Source organism: Schistocerca serialis, chromosome 5, assembly GCF_023864345.2.
Source record: "Schistocerca serialis cubense isolate TAMUIC-IGC-003099 chromosome 5, iqSchSeri2.2, whole genome shotgun sequence".
Taxonomy (NCBI): domain Eukaryota; kingdom Metazoa; phylum Arthropoda; class Insecta; order Orthoptera; family Acrididae; genus Schistocerca; species Schistocerca serialis.
The window spans coordinates 631,479,555-631,493,922 of record NC_064642.1 but is presented as its reverse complement, the minus strand read 5'-3'; the positions used below and the strand labels follow the sequence as shown (position 1 = coordinate 631,493,922).

The window sequence follows — 14,368 nt, the reverse complement described above, 5'->3', positions numbered from 1 at the left end:
ATAGCAGTGTGCATGTGACACATTTTGCATGATTGCATCCTATAACATCATTGTAACTTAGACCATTAGTTTGCTTGAACCTGCAACATCTAGTTAGCACTTTTAGTTCATCAATCCATTGTTTTAAAGATTGTTTAGGTTGCTTCTTAAGATGAAAGAATTTAAATCTCACTGTAGCTCCATGAATCTGTGCATCAAAACGTTCATCGAGCTTACAAACGAGGTCAGCTTCAGGACCAGAGTCGGGACACAACTTGAGGCACAAGTAGTGCGCTTTGACTTATACAATTGACAGAAAAAAAAGCAATGCGTGCCATACCTTCAATGTTGTAAGCTGCGAAGTGGGATTCCAGTTGTAAGCAATATTCAGGCCAGTCCTCTTCTTTACTGTCAAACTGGTTAAACTTGGGAGCAGCAAGCAGTTACAAATCTGCCTGTTGCGATAGCAACATTGACATGTATTGGACACTGAGCCACAATTGTTCAGTCTGCTCCACCCGAAGACAGAGACACTCTGTGTTATACAGAAATAGGCAGTGAGAAGTCAAGGTACTGAAGAAATGTACACACTTCAGTGTCACATTATGTACCAGATGAAAAACTTTGAAGAAACATAGACATTACTATTGTGGTGTATTTTAGCACCTAAAGTACTTCAAGAGGAGTTTGAGCAGATACTACAACTCACACAGAGATTATTAGTAATTTATTAAAAATTTAACATGGTAAATGCTTAAATTTGGTGACAAATAGTGTCCATAAAGATGACATGTATTTGATATGTACTATGTATAATAAGATGAACATCAACATCAACAAAAGCAAAATGAGGATAATGGAATGTAGTGGAATTAGATCAGGTGATGCCGACGGAATTAGATTAGGAAATGAAACACTTAAAGTAGTAGAAGAGTTCTGCTACTTGGACAACAAAATAACTGATGATGGTCAAAATATAGAGGACATAAAATGTAGACTGGCCATCGCAGGGAAAGCGTTTCTGAAGAAGGGAAATTTGTTAGCATCAAGTATAGATTTAAGTGTTAGGAAGTCTTTTTTGTAAGTATTTGTATGGAGTGTAGACACGTATGGAAGTGAAACATGGGCGGTAAATAGTTTAGACAATAAGAGAATAGAAGCTTTTGAAATGTGCTGCTACAGAAGAATGCTCAAGATCAAATGGGTAGATCACATAACTAATGAGGAGGTACTGAATAGAATTGAGGAGAAGAGGAATTTGTGGCACAACTTGACTAGAAGAAGGGATTGGTTGGTAGAACATGTTCTGAGCATCAAGGGATCACCAACTTAGTATTGGAGGGCTGGGTGTGGGGTAAAAATCATAGAGGGAGACCAAGAGATGAATACACGAAGCAGATTTGGAAGGGTGTAGGTTGCAGTAGATACTTGGAGATGATGAAGCTTGCACAGGATAGAGTAGCATGGAGAGCTGCATCAAACCAGTCTCTGGGCTGAAGACCACAACATTAATAACATATAAATTTGCAAAGAAGGGCTTCAGATGGACAAAATCTAAGTTCAATAGGGAATAAAAGTTCCAAAAACCAACTCAGGCCCTGATTAGACTTGCTAAACCAATTGAACACACTAACTGCAAACAACTGGCTTAGTTCAATCAAGTTAGCAACATGTCTCTGATCGAGAAGAGTAACATACATGGGAATATTTGAGATGAGGGTGGGTGGGGATTTCCGAAAGAATTCTTACATCTGGTGAGAAGCAAGGAAGTTGGTTCTGCAATGCATACATGATGCAAGTCTAGTTTCATTTGTGCCAAAAATGGGTAGGGTCGTGATTCTAATTTCGTCTACGCGCCATGATGAATGCTGTATTTTGGGTGTTGCAGAAACAAGAGCAGAAGTCATCTAGAACGACTGAAAAGTGCAAAATGTGCTTCACCCATGACCCCTCCGCAAAAAAAAAAAAAAAACTGGATGACTCCTTATGTTTGCCATTGTAGCAAGAAGCCAATCTGCCTCAAACACTCTAAAAAAAAATGCAGCAAGAAGGAAACTAGAAACCTAAAAATTAATTACATAATTCTTATTTTTTGGAATGTTTCATGGGGGTTTCTTATGTTTTTATTATGACATGTGTAATGTACAATAATAATATAACAAAAAGTAAAATTTGGAGTGTGGGATACACAAATTTTTATAGCATTAATGTTATCATAATATTATGTTCATTTTGTGCCTTTTTCTGTTAAGTGTGTCTGTTTCATAAAAATAAACTTTAAAATTTATTTGAAAATATTTTTGTGTGGTATTAATGTAACCTTTTATGTAAAAAACTGAATTGTTTCACTGAAATTGCTGAACGCAATTTTTTATGGCTGTTTAAATATCAGTCTGTCAGACCACACGTGGAACAGAGTTGACAAAAAGGTGACCTGGGAAGATAAGAGATAAGTTTGAAATTTTAATCAACATATCCCACAGATGTGGAAATACTAGAGTATCAGTTTGACAGAATTTGGTCTAAATGTTCACAGTGCAATACTTTCGATTTCTGTCAGTGTAGTTTTGAGATTTTGTGACAAATGAATCTGGATAAACTTGCTGCTTGTCAGTTTCCATGGCATTTCCTAATGCTCTTCAAACAGATACTGAACTGATTGTCTCTCTATTGGGGCATTCAGTTTTTTTAAGTTTTTCTTTTTTTTTTTTGGTGGGGGGGGGGGGGGGGGGCAGCTATCAGCTATCCTGGACTCCCCTGTCCCTTGATGGGTACACCCATAACAAGATACCTAATTTCATTTGAGTTTAAATATGTGGTAAAATTCTGCTATAAATGCATGTCAGTGATATGGAAGGGTAACTTTGTGGAACAGACACTTGTGAGCCAGGGATGTAACTAGGATGAAGCAGTGGGGTCTGCGGGGCCCCCTGGTGCCTAAGAAAGAGAAATAAAAAACTAAGAACAGAAAAATGAAAATATTGTATGCATCATTATATGTTCACAAAGGGGTATAGTATGTTGGAGATCATCTGCTATGTTCACCTATGAAGAAAATGTTTGTAAAATGAGGTAAGTGTAATGGGTAAATTGGCTAAAGAGACATGCTTTGCACCAAAGAAATCAGAAGATTCTGTTGATAAGACCTAAGTTTTAGCAGCCATGAGCTACTGTTTAACTAATAATTTTAAAAATTACGATGGAAATTTGCTGGTGCCAAACAAGAATCACAGCAATAGTAAGTTCGCTTGGGAACCTGTGTCTCAGCTAATTACACACAGTGATGCACACTCCAGATAGTCACATTTATGATTTTTTTAGACATGAAAAATCTGTAACATATAATATTGGAGCGTTACATGATAGTTCTTTGAGTCTTGAAGTTATTCACCTTCTCTTCCTCTTTGAAGCGAGTGTTATATTGTCCAGCTTGCTCTGCTTAAATTTCTTACTTTTCCAAAGTTTTACAGATACGGGCAATGCAGATAGATAAATCAGGTGAAATAAGGATGCATAAATGACATTGACTTCATACTATACGAATTAATGTATTTCACATTATTAGTGAACTAAACAGAAAACAATATCTTCTCTCTGTCATGAACGGGAAAAGACAGACAGTCATGAAACAGACATCAATGAAACATCCAGTAGGACTTTTTACAGACATAAGAAAATTAATGTTGTTGTTCTTCCCTTGCTAGCTCCACAGGCTTGATTGCTGTGGGCATACCATGTTTTAATCTTTGCCATAAACTACTTAGGTGAATGAATGGACAAAAATAGACAGAAAAAAATAAAACCGATATCCATATAGGTAAAACCAGCATAAGTTCTAAAATGCCTCCCCCACCGCTCCCTGCCATTGTATAATGGCATGTTTCACAATTGCTGCACAGCAGTATACAATGGTGGTGCCCTTTCTACTTACAATCATAACTTAAAATTTATTTTCAGTTGTAACTTATTTCTACCTTTGGCTTGACTGGTGTTTAAAATACCTTTATGTATGGCCAATCTTATTTTAATGTATACCCTAGATGCGGCAACTCTCTCTTATTTTACAGTTTTATTTATATATTCCGAACATTTAATTTTCCTAGTCCACACCACTACAGAGGGCGTGTTCACAGTTAAAGTCAGCAGCTCCATTATTTCAGAGTAACTGGTGCACACCTCTTACACAAGTTAAGCAATGTTTGTTGAGTGCACACCTCATAAGTCCCTTGGTGCAGTGCAGCTAGACGGCACAGTTTGTTCTCACAATTTTTAGGTAATGGTGAATTTAATGTCGACAGAATGTCCGTAGCGCTGCTCCATAGGATAGTGTATATAGGCAAGTGCATGATTGAGAGTTTCCGATGCTGCAACAGGAAGGCACATCATTTGCAACCTGTAATACTGGAACCATGTCATATACGACAATGTCACAACCAGCCCACACATTCAGCATCACGCCAAGATATCACCAAATAAGGTAATTTCATAAATATTTTCACCTTATATGGTGCCTGGTAGCAAAGTGTAGCATCCCTCACCACTACAATTGAAACGAAAGCTTTTGGCTCATTGTAAACACCTTCAGACACTATAACACATAACTGTAACCTTTTTACAGCACCCATCAAGCATTTGAAAATTGAACAGTTCCTCTTGACATCTGTTTTGCCAATACATACATGCTTTCACATAACATACACAAAATAAGCATTACAGTTCAATGTAACTGGATATAACCTAAGTGTTCATAAGTCTATATGTACTGCTGATATGTTGGGTACATATATGGTACAATTTATACATATTGACTTCTAGATTAATTATAACATTTATAACTTGTGCAGGAATCAACATTTCAGTACCACTGTACATACTCTAAGAGTTCATTTTTGTCCTCAGGATGCAGATAACAACATCTTATGACATTTTAAATACACAATACTTGGCATTTTCTGTGACCATTGAAGGACTGCTTGTCTCATACAGATTTGTCATGAGTAGGTAACTCTCTAAATCTTTACGTTCATACAATAGTATTACCTTACATAGAATAGCAATTAAAAACATTCGTTCAATTTCAGGTTTGAAAGGACAACCAGTGTCCTCACATTTTGTCTGACTTGTGCACCTGTAAATCCAGACAGCTAACGAAAGAGAATAAATCTTCATTATGCGTAAACCAACATAAGTGAACATAGCTACTCTTAAACCAGACTTATGCTATCACATTTCTCTGGCAAAGAAACATGATCAAATATTCATCAAATTTATTTGACAAAGATTTTTGCAATGGTGCCAGAAAGGTGTATTACATTTTTTGTGAAAGTTCAAGATGGTGGACAACAATTTCTTATTATGTGCTGCAGTTGCTTGTATCACAATTGCATTGTGTGTGCTTTTGGAAGAGAAGTGGTGGAAAAAAAGGAAACATATTTGGGGAAAGCGATAGGTTTCTTGTTGAAATAATAAAATAATTCAACAAAATTTGTTACAAGAGGTGGTGCAAGTGGAGGATGTCAAGTCTTATATAAATTACTTGCAAATGGATGAGAGTGCATTTCAGTATTTACTCAGTAAAGTGGCTTCTCATATTACAAAACAGAATAATCATTTGAGACAGGCTCACCGTAACACTGCATTTTCTTGATACAGGAGAGAGCTACTCTAGTTTACAATACAGCGCTCGAATATCACAGTGCACATTAACCAACATAATTCTAGAAATGTGTAAAGTGCTGAAGGAGGAATATCTGAAGGTAAATAAATGTTCAGTATACCATAAGGGCAATAAGAACTACTTTTATTTTAGAATAATTTAATTGATAGAATTAGTGTTCCAACAACTACAAAATTAATAAAAAGTATGAAACAGATGAAGCACTTTTTAACTTGTCGCATCCAGAGTTCAAAAATAGACAAAGTAGAATGGAAAGCTACGAAATTTTTTTTATTTTAGTGTCACCAAGCCTCTATTCTGGCTTGCTGAAAAGCTTTCTGGATGTTTCCAGATGTAGAGGTGGATGGCTGCAGCTTTGATAGTGGATGTGAAGTCACCTACAGCGTATCCCACCTGCCCATCAGCACACTATTAATGACATGCATTGTGCCCCTTTCCTCAACCCGCACTCCAGTCAAAGCAAGGTAACTGAAAAGAGCCAAAGGAACACACCAACTAAACTTTGAAGTCATGTTTACACAAACACAACACTGGCATAGCTGTAGCAATGCCAGTGCTCCAGATGGTTACATTTCACATTGCAGTGAACAGAAGAGGAACAATTTTTATAATCAAATCTATGGCGAGGCTCTAGATTTGATTATATTTCTTTGACAAAAGGTGGGATTTGACAAAGTTCCCTATTACATTGTCAAAGTTCTTTGACATAAGTTTTTGACATATCATCTTTGACAAAGAAATATGATAGTGTAATACCGACCTAGTGCACAATGAACCACAGCTCCATTGTGTACAGCTTCCTTTTGGCATTAGCAACTTGTACTGTGTGCCACTCCACAAGGACATGATCCAGTGCAGGCAGTACCATAACCTTCCTGCTTAGACCATATCATTCCTCTGTTTCTTGCATGGCTTATGAATAGCTTCATAGTCAAACTCACTCTCAATGTCCCCCTTGTAAGTCTGCCTGAAGGATCCTTCAACCACCACAACCACTTCAATGCAGCTATATCTGTTAGCACTTCAACTTTTTCCCATACACATAGCATCAAAAGTACATAATCCCATTATTAAGCTCAGCATCTCCTTCTCCATTATAGAATAATTCCTTTTCGCATTATTTAGCTGCCATAAAGTGTAACCCACAGGATGCTCTTTGCCATCTGTTAACTGACTCAAAACACATGCAATGCCTGACTGGTAGCGTCACTTGATAGTGTAAACCCTCTCCGTAGTCTGGAAAATCCATTCTTGACTTGGCACCAAAGCTTCTTTTAACACTCTTTTGCCTACTTGAATTTCACTCCTTTCTTAAGCAGTTGTGTAAGTGGGTGTGCACCATCTGGGAACCCCTTCATGAATTTCTTATAGTAATTGGCCGGCACCAAAATTGAAAGTCACTCCCTACCTGTCTGAGGACTCAGAAAATCCTGTACAGCTTGTATTAGCCTAAGATCCATCTTCATCCTCTCTCTGCTAATTATATGCTTCAAATAACTAACTCATCTAGGACAAAATGGCACTTCCTTAAAAACATTTTCTTTAGCCATCATATGTTCTTCTTAAAATGCCTTGAGAACACAATTCTATCATCAAGGCACACCATACATTGTTGAGGTTTCAAACACTTTACTACCCCATCCAACAATTGCTAAAATGCTGCTGGTGCATTTTTTAAAATCTTAATTGCATCTTTCAGCACTTGTAATGATCCAATTACGGTAAAATATCACAGCAGTAACAATAAAAATTTTTAAGCTAAGATTGTTTGTGACCAAACACTTGAACATAATTCTCATGTACAATAAAAGAAAGAACTTAATGTTGAGGACATAGATATGTTGAAACATGTTGGGTGAAGAAATCGAGGGAAAAACTGTGGTTGTCACAAGCAGTCAAACCCATTCACATAATAGTTTCTGCAAACATCGCTGTTTTAAACCTCAATATCAAAAAGATGGACATCAGTCAATTCAATAATGGTTTTACTATTTCTACTCACAATGTAGAATATAAAGTCTGTAAATAGATCAGCAATCATTTTTATAACATAGTATTTTTATCTTGATCGCAATTAGTTTATTTAAAATTTTCATTATTACACTTTTCAGCAGTCAGAGAGAGTCCCTTTAGTCAACCATAGTGCCAGTAGTGCTAGTGTTTGTTTTCAATACAGTCCAGAGACAGGTAGTGCTATTTTCATTGTTTTCTACAAGAAGTGGCTAGCAACCACAGTTTAGTCAACAATCAGCCGCCTTTAGTGAATTAGCAGTCTAGTTAAAAGTTGATTGACTCTCTACAGTAAATTGATTTCTTAGGATGGATAGGATGTGTGACTGCTGTGTATGGACACAGGAGGAGCTGGCCACTGTTCGCGAACAGCTGAACATGTTGATGGCCGCGGTCAGCCGTCTTCAGGCTGCTGGGAGTGTAGCGGCAGTGGGGAGTCTGGTGCATTGCATGGTACACCCTAGGTGTTACATGCTTCACCCACTGTCCCTGCTGTCGAAACATCTTCATGGGTACCGGGTGTGGTTATGCCACCCTCTCCCCAAGGGGATTGGCGGGTTCAGCGGCGTTCGCGGCGCACGAGGCAGAGGGTAAATGTGGAGGCTGGCCGTGTGGTATCGCCTGCTCTGTCTGTGAGTGGACATGTGGCCGCTCCTTCAGCAAGGTCCGAGCAGGCACACGGGGGGAGGGGTTTATTAGTTATTGGGAGCTCCAACGTTAGGCGGGTGATGGAGCCCCTTAGGGAAATAGCGGAAAGGTCGGGGAAGAAGGCCAGTGTTCACTCTGTCTGCTTGCCGGGGGGTCTCATCCAAGATGTGGAGGAGGCCCTGCCGGCGGCGATAGAGAGCACTGGGTGCACCCGACTGCAAATTGTTGCTCATGTCGGCACCAATGACTCATGCCGTCTGGGTTCAGAGGTCATCCTCAGTTCGTACAGGCGGTTGGTGGAATTGGTGAAGGCGGGGTGGAATCAGAGCTAACTATTTGTAGTATCATTCCCAGAACCGATTGCTGTCCTCTGGTTTGGAGCCGAGTGGAAGGCTTAAACCAGAGTCTCAGACGATTCTGCGGAGATCTGGGGTGCAAATTCCTCGACCTCCACTATCGGGTGGAGAAATGTAGGGTCCCCCTGAATAGGTCAGGAGTGCACTACACGCCAGAAGCGGCTACAAGGGTAGCGGAGTACATGTGGAGTGCACATGTGGGTTTTTTAGGTTAGAGAATTCCCTCCCTAGGCCCGACAAGACGCCTCCTGAGACGCGGCAAGGTAGGAGTAGGCAAAGTGCAACAGGGAATAACAATATTAATGTGCTAATAGTAAACTGCAGGACCGTCTATAGAAAGGTCCCAGAACTGCTCTCATTAATAAACGGTCACAATTCCCACATAGTACTAGGGACAGAAAGTTGGCTGAAACCAGACATAAACAGTAATGAAATCCTAAATTCAGATTGGAATGTATACCGCAGAGACAGGCTGGACAGTGAAGGGGGAGGCGTGTTTATAGTGATAAGAAGTGCAATAGTATCAAAGGAAATTGACAGAGATCTGAAATGTGAAATAATTTGGGTGAAGGTCACGGTTAAAGCAGGCTCAGACATGGTAATTGGATGTCTCTATAGGCCCCCTGGCTCAGCAGCTGTTGTGGCTGACCACCTGAAGGATAATTTGGATAATATTTCGAGTAGATTTCCCCACCATGTTATAGTTCTGGGTGGAGATTTTAATTTGCTGGATATAGACTGGGAGACTCAAAGGTTTATAACGGGTGGCAGGGACAAAGAATCCAGTGAAATTTTTTTAAGTGCTTTATCTGAAAACTACCTTGAGCAGTTAAACAGAGAACCAACTCATGTCGATAACATATTAGACCTTCTGGTGACAAACAGACCCGAACTATTTGAAACAGTTAATGCAGAACAGGGAATCAGCGATCATAAAGCGGTTACTGCATCGATGATTTCAGCCGTAAATAGAAATATTAAAAAAGGTAGGAAGATTTTTCTGTTTAGCAAAAGTGACAAAAAGCAGATTACAGAGTACCTGATGGCTCAACACAAAAGTTTTGTCTCAAGTACAGACAGTGTTGAGGATCAGTGGACAAAGTTCAAAACCATCGTACAATATGCGTTAGATGAGTATGTGCCAAGCAAGATCGTAAGAGACGGAAAAGAGCCACCGTGGTACAACAACTGAGTTATGAAACCGCTGCGGAAGCAAAGGGAACTTCACAGCAAACATAAACATAGCCAAAGCCTTGCAGGCAAACAAAAATTATGCAAAGCGAAATGTAGTGTGAGGAGGGCTATGCGAGAAGCGTTCAATGAATTCGAAAGAAAAGTTCTATGTACTGATTTGGCAGAAAATCCTAAAAAATTTTGGTCTTATGTCAAAGCGGTAGGTGGATCAAAACAAAATGTCCAGACACTCTGTGACCAAAATGGTACTGAAACAGAGGATGACAGACTAAAGGCCGAAATACTAAATGTCTTTTTTCCAAAGCTGTTTCACAGAGGAAGACTGCACTCTAGTTCCTTCTCTACATTGTCGCACAGATGACGAAATGGTAGATATTGAAATAGATGACAGAAGGATAGAGAAACAATTAAAATCGTTAAAAAGAGGAAAGGCCGCTGGACCTGATGGGATACCAGTTCGATTTTACACAGAGTACGCGAAGGAACTTGCCCCCCTTCTTGCAGCAGTGTACCGTAGGTCTCTAGAAGAGCATAGCGTTCCAAAGGATTGGAAAAGGGCACAGGTCATCCCCGTTTTCAAGAAGGGACGTCGAACAGATGTGCAGAACTATAGACCTATATCTCTAACGTCGATCAGTTGTAGAATTTTGGAACACATATTATGTTCGAGTATAATGACTTTTCTGGAGACTAGAAATCTACTCTGTAGGAATCAGCATGGGTTTTGAAAAAGACGGTTGTGTGAAACGCAGCTCGCGCTATTCGTCCACGAGACTCAGAGAGCCATAGACATGGGTTCACGGGTAGATGCCGTGTTTCTTGACTTCTGCAAGGCGTTCGATACAGTTCTCCACAGTTGTTTAATGAACAAAGTAAGAGCATATGGACTATCAGACCAATTGTGTGATTGGATTGAAGAGTTCCTAGATAACAGAACGCAGCATGCCATTCTTAATGGAGAGAAGTCTTCCGAAGTAAGAGTGATTTCAGGTGTGCCGCAGGGGAGTGTCATAGGACCATTGCTATTCACAATATACATAAATGACCTTGAGGATGACATCGGAAGTTCACTGAGACTTTTTGCAGATGATGCTGTGATTTATCGAGAGGTTGTAACAATAGAAAATTGTACTGAAATGCAGGGGGATCTGCAGCGAATTGACACATGGTGCAGGGGATGGCAATTGAATATCAATGTAGACAAGTGTAATGTGCTGTGAATACATAGAAAGATAGTTCCCTTATCACTTAGCTACAAAATAGCAGGTCAGTAACCGGAAGCAGTTAATTCCATAAATAATCTGGGAGTACGCATTAGGAGTGATTTAAAATGGAATGATCATATAAAGTTGATCGTCAGTAAAGCAGATGCCAGACTGAGATTCATTGGAAGAATCCCAAGGAAATGCAATCCAAAAACAAAGGAAGTAGGTTACAGTATGCTTGTTCGCCCACTGCTTGAATACTGCTCAACAATGTGGGATCCGTACCAGATAGGGTTGATAGAAGAGATAGAGAAGATCCAACGGAGAGCAGCGCGCTTCATTACAGGATCATTTAGCAATCGCAAAAGCGTTATGGAGATGATAGATAAACTCCAGTGGAAGACTCTGCAGGAGAGACGCTCAGTAGCTCGGTACGGGCTTTTGTTAAGGTTTCGAGAACATACCTTCACCGAAGAGTCAAGCAGTATATTGCTCCTTCCTACGTATATCTCGCGAAGAGACCATGAGGATAAAATCAGAGAGATTAGAGCCCACACAGAAGCATACCAACAATCCTCCTTTCCACAAACAATACGAGACTGGAATAGAGGGGAGAACCGATAGAGGTACTCAGGGTACCCCCTGCCACACACCATCAGGTGGCTTGCAGAGTATGGATGTAGATGTAGATGTAGATCACCAACATCATATTAATAATGATGAGAATCAGATCTAGGAATAAGCTATATCTCCAAAAAATGTACAATGTACAACTAAAAGTATACTGCACGAACTCAGAGTGTATTTAGTAGTGAGGGAGTAACATACTGGAAGCATTATCTGTACAGATTTAAATGGATATGCTTTCAGTTTCATGAAAATTCATGCATCACCTGTGAAGAATGGAAAAGGTGTAGAGCAGATGATTAAATGTTACAAAAATGTTCTAAAAGAGCTCAATGTTTGGAGTTACTTTTTAGAAAGTTATTTATCTGGCCCCTTACTGGGCCACTACATCCACCAGATTTACCCTGTGGGTGGTTTGGTGGCTGGGCCACAGGCAATTCATCATCACAGGTGCCAGTTTCCCTCAATGCTGCATGTGTGCCACCTATTGTGGTGCTGTGATTGCAGAACTACTTTCTTTATCTGCACTCACATAACTAGACACATCTACATGTGCACCATCCACAACAGTGCTGTGATCACTCATGTAATTACACTACACACGACAAAGACATCAAATAGCTGTACTACGAGGTACTGGCAGAAGTAAAGCTGTGAGGACAGGGCATGAGTTGTACTTGGGTAGCTCAGTTGGTAGAGCACTTGCCTGCAAAAGGCAAAGGTCCCAAGTTCGAGTCTCGGTCCGGCACACAGTTTTAATCTGCCAGGAAGTTTCAATTACACACGTGTCAATCTGCCTGCCTTTACAAGCTGTGATGAGACCACCAGCAGGCAGTGTAGGTCTCAGCACTATGCAGCCATTACAGACAGTTTTCTACCATTGCCTCTCTGGGATTTTGAGGATTGGAGCAAAATTCTGTGATGCACTGAACAGGATGAAGGGTGTGGCAGATCTCCGTTCAACCAAACTTGCTCAGCTGTCAGTCCTGCCTGGTCTTCCACCAGTGATGACTGCAGCAGACAAGAGAGAGGTGGATTGTCATCTGACAGAGCTTTCTCCACCAGCTGTCTCATCTGCTCCCCCCACCTGTGGTGTCCCTGCTTGAGCTAGACTAAGAGATGGAAGTCATGTACGTACCACAAAGCATCCTCGCAGAAGAAGAGAACAAATGTCGTGAGAGAGAGCGCACTGTGCAAACTTGATCTTGAGCAGCACACCCAATATCACACTGAGGCGAAACCCCTTACAGGCAACTGGACGAAGAGACAAGTGTCTATCTCCACAATGGGAGACAAGAAGTGTATTTTACCAGACAACAGCACTGTGAGCTGTACCTGGACAGCCATTGCAACCAAATGCATGACTGCAGCCTCCAGTAATGACAATGAGACATGGATGACTGAATTGTACAAACACTCTGATATTAGGCCATGTTTGGCTGCTGATGCATCCAAATTCCCTCTCATTGACTGTTATTAACCACTAGCAGAACAACAGAAACAGGCCACTAAAGTGACTGGAAACCAACCCACATGAGATGTGACCAGCTCCTGTTTGGCACTTCCTGCCAGCTGTCAAACTAGAGGTCACAAACACAGCTAGCTGCACAGATGGCCAGGCACCAGCTGAACTCAAACAAAGCCAGCACTCGCCTGACACCCCCTGTCACATGGTTTGACCACTGTCCTCCACTCATCACCTCCTGCCACATGTTTGAGCACTGTCCTTCACCCGTCACCAGGGAGGTTATGAAGGACTACAGAGGTTTCCTGCTGCACCTCAAAAAGCGGACGACAATAGTCTGCACTGTGAGGTCTTCAAGGGACGACAAAGCATGAGTCCAGCTCACAAATATTGAAGACTGCTATAAGGTCATGAGTGACACCAGCAAGCTCATGATCCTTTACTACAAATATGCTGTTGTCTCTGACAACCCCATCAAGGCAGTCAGCAAGGGTTCATCAAGCTGTGCAGACATGGACCTCCAAAAAGACACCCTGAAGTACAGTGAATTTGATGTGTGCCCAGTGACATACTTCAAATCCACCCAGATGCAGAGAGAGTCACTATAACTCCTGCTGTCTGCCACCCACAATGTGAAGACCACCAAGCTATTCTCAATGACAAAGGTAGCCAACACTAAGGTCACCGTTGAGTGTCTATGGAACGAGCAAGGCTTGCTGCAGTGCTTCCAGTGCCTAGGTGTGGGAAATGTGGTACACCTGAAATGTGCTGGTGAACATGTGAGCGCAAGATGTCTGCTACCCATATTGCACCCTCCCATGTGCAAGAATTGTAGAGGCCAACATGATGTGAAACGTTTAAGACTCCAGTAACCCAACAACATGGAGTCCCACTCAAGAAGAAGGCCGATTGTCCCATCCAACATCCATGCCTTGGCACACATTTGCCAACCACGTTGAACAACACCGTCAACAGTGAATAGATACTGGCTGACACTACCTCTGTATCACATGGCAACGAAAGACGGTGTGCATGTGCCAACAAGCAGGCAAGGGCAAGCACATGAGAGTAACACTGTGATCAACCCCTGTAAGGGGAAGATCCATTGCCCTAATGAAGAAACAAGAGGTGTGACAGACATCAGTAGCATAAGTGCTGTCAGTATTGACATCACACCCTGTCACACTGCACCAACAGTAGTGGTCAA

General features: G+C 40.9%; 1 long non-coding RNA gene across 1 annotated transcript in view; it reads right to left on the bottom strand.

Moving 5' to 3' along the window:
* The window catches only part of LOC126480831 (uncharacterized), a 64,904-nt gene that overhangs the window by 44,346 nt on the left and 6,190 nt on the right, over window positions 1-14,368 (bottom strand). The window contains exon 2 of the long non-coding RNA XR_007587469.1: window positions 320-514. This is a non-coding gene — a long non-coding RNA (uncharacterized LOC126480831). The remainder of the gene's footprint in view (window positions 1-319; window positions 515-14,368) is intronic.